The sequence below is a fragment of the Hyperoodon ampullatus genome (assembly GCF_949752795.1).
Source record: "Hyperoodon ampullatus genome assembly, chromosome: 8".
NCBI lineage: Eukaryota > Metazoa > Chordata > Mammalia > Artiodactyla > Ziphiidae > Hyperoodon > Hyperoodon ampullatus.
Genome location: NC_136921.1, coordinates 89,391,144 through 89,397,786, shown reverse-complemented (window position 1 = coordinate 89,397,786; position 6,643 = coordinate 89,391,144). Strand labels below are relative to the sequence as shown.

Sequence of the window (6,643 nt, the reverse complement as noted above, 5' to 3'; positions counted from 1 at the left end):
CTAACTGGATCACTTCCATTACTAGTGGCATTAACATATTTACAAAACATTGTAGGCTCCTTAAATTTCCTATTACTCCACTATTGAACCCAACACCTACCCATCTCCTGGTCCAACGTCTGTATGTGATTAGCCTGCATGATAGCATTTATAGTACAAATGACCCTCTACAGCCTCCACCTTTGACTACCCAAAGCACACGTAGAAGCCCCTATCACAGTCTCCATAGTCCTTGCAGCCATACTACTAAAGCTCGGCGGTTATGGCATGCTGCAAATCACATCAATACTTAACCCTCTAACAAAATATATAGCATACTCTTTCCTTATGCTTTCCTTATGAGGAATAATCATAACTAGCTCTATCTGCCTACACCAAACAGACCTAAAATCACTCATCGCCTACTCCTCAGTCAGCCACATAGCACTCATTATCGCAGCTATCCTTATTCAAACACCTTGAAGTTATATAGGGGCTACCACCCTAATAATTGCTCACGGCCTCACGTCGTCTATATTATTTTGCCTAGCAAACTCAAATTACGAGCGAATTCATAGTCGAACCATAATCTTGGCCCGAGGCCTACAAATTCTTCTCCCACTGATAGCTACTTGATGACTACTAGCAAGCCTAACAAACCTCGCCCTACCCCCTACCATTAACCTAATCGGAGAACTGTTCGTAGTCATGGCAACTTTCTCATGATCAAATCTCACTATTATCCTCATAGGAGCCAATATTGTAATTACAACCCTGTACTCCATGTATATACTAATCAAAACACAACGAGGCAAACATACACACCATGTCAATAACATTATACCCTTCTACACATGAGAACATGCTCTTATAACCCTATATATCTTTCCACTTCTACTCCTATCACTAAACCCCTAGTTTGGTCCCCTGTACCGTAGATATATTTAAAAAAAACACTAGATTGTGAATCTAGCAACAGAAGACTAAGACTTCTTATTTACCGAAAAAGTATTGCAAGAACTGTTAATTCTTGTCCCCATACCTAATAGTATGGTTTTTTCAAACTTTTAAAAGACAGTAGTTATCTATTGGTCTTAGGAACCAAAGAACTGGTGCAACTCGAAATAAAAGTAATAAACCTATTCTCTTCTTTTGCCCTAATTACATCACTAATACTAATTATTCCAATCATGATAACTAGCACGAACTTCTACAAAAATAACAAATACCCATCATATGTAAAAAACACTGTCTCCCCTGAGTGGTGAGCTTCAGGCTGAAAGACATTTAGCAATTGCTGCCCCTAAGGAGAACAGTCACCACACTCATGGCAGGGATTTTGCGCTCAATAGTTCAGAGGCCCCCAGGCAGACTACAAATGATGACAAAAGGTGTGGAGCCCCTTGTTTGTACAGATTGGATTCGTCACAAATTTACGAAGTCAAGAATTCCAGATAAAGTTTTTCAGCCTTCACCTGAAGATCATGAAAAATATGGCGGGGATCCACAGCAACCTCATAAACTGCATATTGTTACCAGAATAAAAAGTACAAAAAGACGTCCATATTGGGAGAAAGATATAATAAAGATGCTTGGCTTACAAAAAGCACATACTCCTCAAGTTCACAAGAATATCCCTTCGGTGAATGCAAAACTGAAAGTGGTTAAACATTTGAATCAAGCCCCTGAAGCTGCCACAAGGTCTCCCAACAGAGGAGGACATGTCCAGCACGTGCCTCAAGAGCACTGGAGAGCTGGTGGTGGGGTGGCTTCAGAACCCCACGGACCAGGAAGTGAATAAGTCCTGATGGCCTCGCGGCTTCAGAGTAAAAAGTGCAAGTCATATCTATTTAAAGATGGTGAGAAAGTGTTCTCATTAAAATATGTTTTAAATTCTAAAAAAAAAAAAAAAAAAAAAAAAAAAAAACACTGTCTCCTGTGCTTTCATTACTAGTCTAATCCCAACAATAATATTCCTTCACACAGGCCAAGAAATATTCATCTCAAACTGACAGTGAATTACCATCCAAACTCTCAAACTAATACTTAGCTTCAAAATAGACTATTTCTCAATCACAGTCGTACCAGTAGCATTGTTCATCACATGATCCATTATAGAATTCTCAATATGATACATACGCTCCGACCCTTGTATCAACCAATTCTTCAAATATTTACTCCTCTTCCTTATCACTGTACTAATCTTTGTTACAGCCAACAACCTCTTCCAACTTTTTATTGGATGAGAAGGAGTAGGAATCATATCTTTCCTGCTTATCGGATGATGGCATGGGCGAGCAGAGGCAAACAGCCGCTCTTCAGGTAACTTTATATAACCGCATGGGAGATGTCGGATTTATCATATCAATGGCATGATTTTTATCTAACACAAACGCATGAGACCTACAACAAGTTTTCATGCTCAGCCAAAACTCTTTAAACTTACCCCTCACGGGACTCGTACTAGCCGCAGCTGGAAAATCAGCCCAATTTGGACTTCATTCCTGACTCCCTTCAGCAATAGAAGGTCCTATCCCAGTCAAGGTCCTCCTCCACTCAAGCACAATGGTTGTAGCAGGAGTTTTCCTACTTATCCGATTTTACCCTTTAATAGAAAACAACAAACTCAATCAAACAATAATGCTCTGCCTAGGAGCCCTTACCACCCAGTTTACAGCTATCTGCTCCCTCACCCAAAACGATATTAAAAAAATTATTGCCTTCTCTACCTCCAGCCAACTAGGTTTAATTATAGTAACGATCGGCCTCAACCAACCTCATCTAGCATTTTTACACATTTGCACACACGCTTTCTTTAAAGCTGTATTGTTCCTATGCTCTGGGTCTATCATTCACAACCTAGACAACGAGCAGGACATTCGAAAAGTAGGAGCGTTATTCGAGACCTTTTACCCTTCACTGCAACAGCCCTTATCATTGGATGCCTAGCACTAACAGGAATACATTTTCTCACCGGATTTTACTCTAAAGACCTCATTATCGAAACCGCCACTACGTCTTATACCAACACCTGAGCCCTATTAATAACTCTAACCGCTACCTCCCTCACAACCATCTATAGCACTCGCATTATCTTCTTTGCACTACTAGGACAGCCCCGCTTCTCTCCTTCAGAGACAACCCCCTCTTAATCAACTCCATCAAGAGCCTGTTTATCGGAAGTATTTTTGCTGGCTTCCTCATCTCCAACAGCATTCCTCCAACAACCATCCCCCTAATAACCATACCCCTACATTTAAAATTGACTGCCCTTGTAGTAAGAACCTTGGGCTTTGTACTAGCATTCGAAATCAACCTTAACCCACAAAACTTAAAATATATGCACCCATCAGACTCCTCCAAGTTCTCCACTCTCTTAGGATACTTCCCCACCATCATACACCACCTACCTCCCCATCTAAATCTATTAATAAGCCAAATATTAGCAATCTCCTTACTAGACTTAATCTGACTAGAAACCATCCTACCAAAGACTACAGCTTTCATTCAACTAAAATCTTCCACATTAGTCTCAAATCAAAAAGGCCTTATCAAGCTCTACTTTTTATCATTCCTCATTACTATCACCCTCAGCATACTCCTATTGAATTACCCCGAGTAGTCTCCATAATAACCACAACATCAATAAATAATGACCAATCCGGAACAACCACCAACCAAGTACCATAACTATATAACTCCACAATTCCCATAGCCTCTTCACTGAAAAACCCAGAATCACCAGTAACATAAATAACTCAATCTCCCAGCCCATTAAACTCAAACACAATCTCCACATCTTCAGCCTTCAAAATATAAAGTACCATTAAAAACTCTACTACCAACCCTAAACGAAATGCTCCCAGTACAACCTTATTAGAAACCCAAACCTCAGGGCACTGTTCGGTGGCCATAGCCATTGCATAACCGAACACAACCAATATTCCCCCTAAATAGATCAGAAACACCATTAAACCTAGAAATGAACCACCAAAATTTAACACAATCCCACACCCAACACCACCACCCACAATCAACCCTAGACCCCCACAAATAGGAGAAGGCTTTGAAGAAACCCCACAAAACTAATCACAAAAATAATGCTTAAAATAAATACAATATATGTCATCATTATTCTCACATGGACTTCATCCATGACCAATGACATGAAAAATCATCATTACCATTCAACTACAAGAACACCAATGACCAACACCCGAAAAACCCACCTGCTCATAAAAATTCTCAACAACACATTCATTGACCTCCCCACCCCATCAAATATCTCCTCATGATGAAACTTTGGCTCCTTACTAGGCATCTGCCTAATCCTACAAGGCCTAACAGGCCTATTCTTGGCAATACACTACACACCAGACACAACAACTGCCTTCTCGTCAGTAACACATATTTGCCGAGACGTCAACTCCGGCTGAATCATCCTGTACATACACGCAAATGGAGCTTCCATGTTTTTTATTTGCTTTTATGCCCACGTAGGAGGCGGCCTATACTGTGGATCCTACGCCTTTCAGGAAACATGGAACATTGGAATTATCCTGCTACTTATAGTCATAGCCACCGCATTCATAGGCTACGTCCGACCCTGAGAACAAATATCATTCTGAGGCGCAACTGTTCTCACAAACCTACTTTCAGCAATCCCATATATCGGCACCACCCTTGTCCAATGAATCTGAGGTTGTTTTTCCGTAGATAAAGCAACGCTAACACGATTCTCTGCCTTCCACTTCATTCTCCCTTTCATCATCACAGCACTAGCGGCCGTTCACCTATTATTCCTCCATGAAACAGGATCCAACAACCCCACAGGAATACCATCCGATACAGACAAAATCCCATTCCACCCCCTATTACACAATTAAATATATACATTTACAAAATACATTTTGGAAGACAACCCTCAGAATGGGAGAAAATATTTGCAAATGAAGCAACTGACAAAGGATTAATCTCCAAAATTTATAAACAGCTCATGCAGCTCAATAGCAAAAAAACAAACAACCCAATCCAAAAATGGGCAGAAGACTTAAATAGGCATTTCTCCAAAGAAGATATACAGACTGCCAACAAACACATGAAAGAATGCTCAACATCATTAATCATTAGAGAAATGCAAATCAAAACTACAATGAGATATCATCTCACACCAGTCAGAATGGCCATCATCAAGAAATCTAGAAACAATAAATGCTGGAGAGGGTGTGGAGAAAAGGGAACACTCTTGCACTGCTGGTGGGAATGTGAACTGGTACAGCCACTATGGAGAACAGTATGGAGGTTCCTTAAAAAACTAAAAATAGAACTACCATATGACCCAGCAATCCCACTACTAGGCATATACCCTGAGAAAACCATAATTCAAAAAGAGACATGTACCAAAATGTTCATTGCAGCTCTATTCACAATAGCCCGGAGCTGGAAACAACCTAAGTGTCCATCATCGGATGAATGGATAAAGAAGATGTGGCACATATATACAATGGAATATTACTCAGCCATAAAAAGAAACGAAACTGAGCTATTTGTAATGAGGTGGATAGACCTAGAGTCTGTCATACAGAGTGAAGTAAGTCAGAAAGAGAAAGACAAATACCGTATGCTAACACATATATATGGAATTTAAAAAAAAAAAAAATGTCAGGAAGAACCTAGGGGTAAAACGGGAATAAAGACACAGACCTACTTGAGAATGGACTAGAGGATATGGGGAGGGGGAAGGGTAAGCTGTGACAAAGCGAAAGAGAGGCATGGACATATATACACTAGGAAACGTAAGGTAGATAGATAGTGGGAAGCAGCCGCAGAACACAGGGAGATCAGCTCGGTGCTTTGTGACCGCCTGGAGGGGTGGGATGGGGAGGGTGGGAGGGAGGGAGATGCATGAGGGAAGGGATATGGGAACAGATATATATGTATGACTGATTCACTTTGTTATAAAGCAGAAACTAATAAAAAATTAAAAAAAAAAATAGATAGCTAGTGGGAAGCAGCCACATAGCACAGGGAGATCATCAGCTCGGTGCTTTGTGACCACCTAGAGGGGTGGGACAGGGAGGGTGGGAGGGAGAGGCAAGACAGAGGAGATATGGGGATATATGTATATGTATAGCTGATTCACTTTGTTATAAAGCAGAAACTAACAACATTGTAAAGCAATTATACTCCAATAAAGATGTTTAAAAAAACACAAAAAAAACCACCTCTATTTAGAAAGAAAAAAAAAATACATTTTGGGCACTTTACTATTAATCTTAGCCTCATTAATACTAGCGCTATTCTCACCCGATCTGTTAGGAGATCCCGACAATTACACCCCTGCAAACCCACTCAGCACGCCACCACGCATCAAACCAGAATGGTACTTTCTATTCGCATGCATTTCTATTCGCATGCAATTCTACCATCAATCCCCAACAAACTAGGAAGAGTCTTAGCCCTGCTGCTCTCAATCCTAATCCTGGCATTCATTCCCATACTCCATACATCTAAACAACGAAGAATAATATTTCGGCCCTTCAGTCAATTCTTGTTCTGTGTATTAGTGGCAGACTTACTGACACTAACATGAATCGGAGGACAGCCTGTGGAGTACCCATATATGGCTGTTGGACAGCTTGCATCTATCCTATACTTTCTTTTA

General features: G+C 40.5%; 1 pseudogene across 1 annotated transcript; it reads left to right on the top strand.

The window, feature by feature from the left end:
* The first annotated feature begins 1,238 nt into the window (after positions 1 to 1,238).
* On the top strand, positions 1,239 to 1,879 carry LOC307057424 (large ribosomal subunit protein uL30m-like; annotated as a pseudogene). The gene has a single exon. The product of its transcript is annotated as a large ribosomal subunit protein uL30m-like (transcript).
* The last annotated feature ends 4,764 nt before the right edge of the window (positions 1,880 to 6,643 follow it).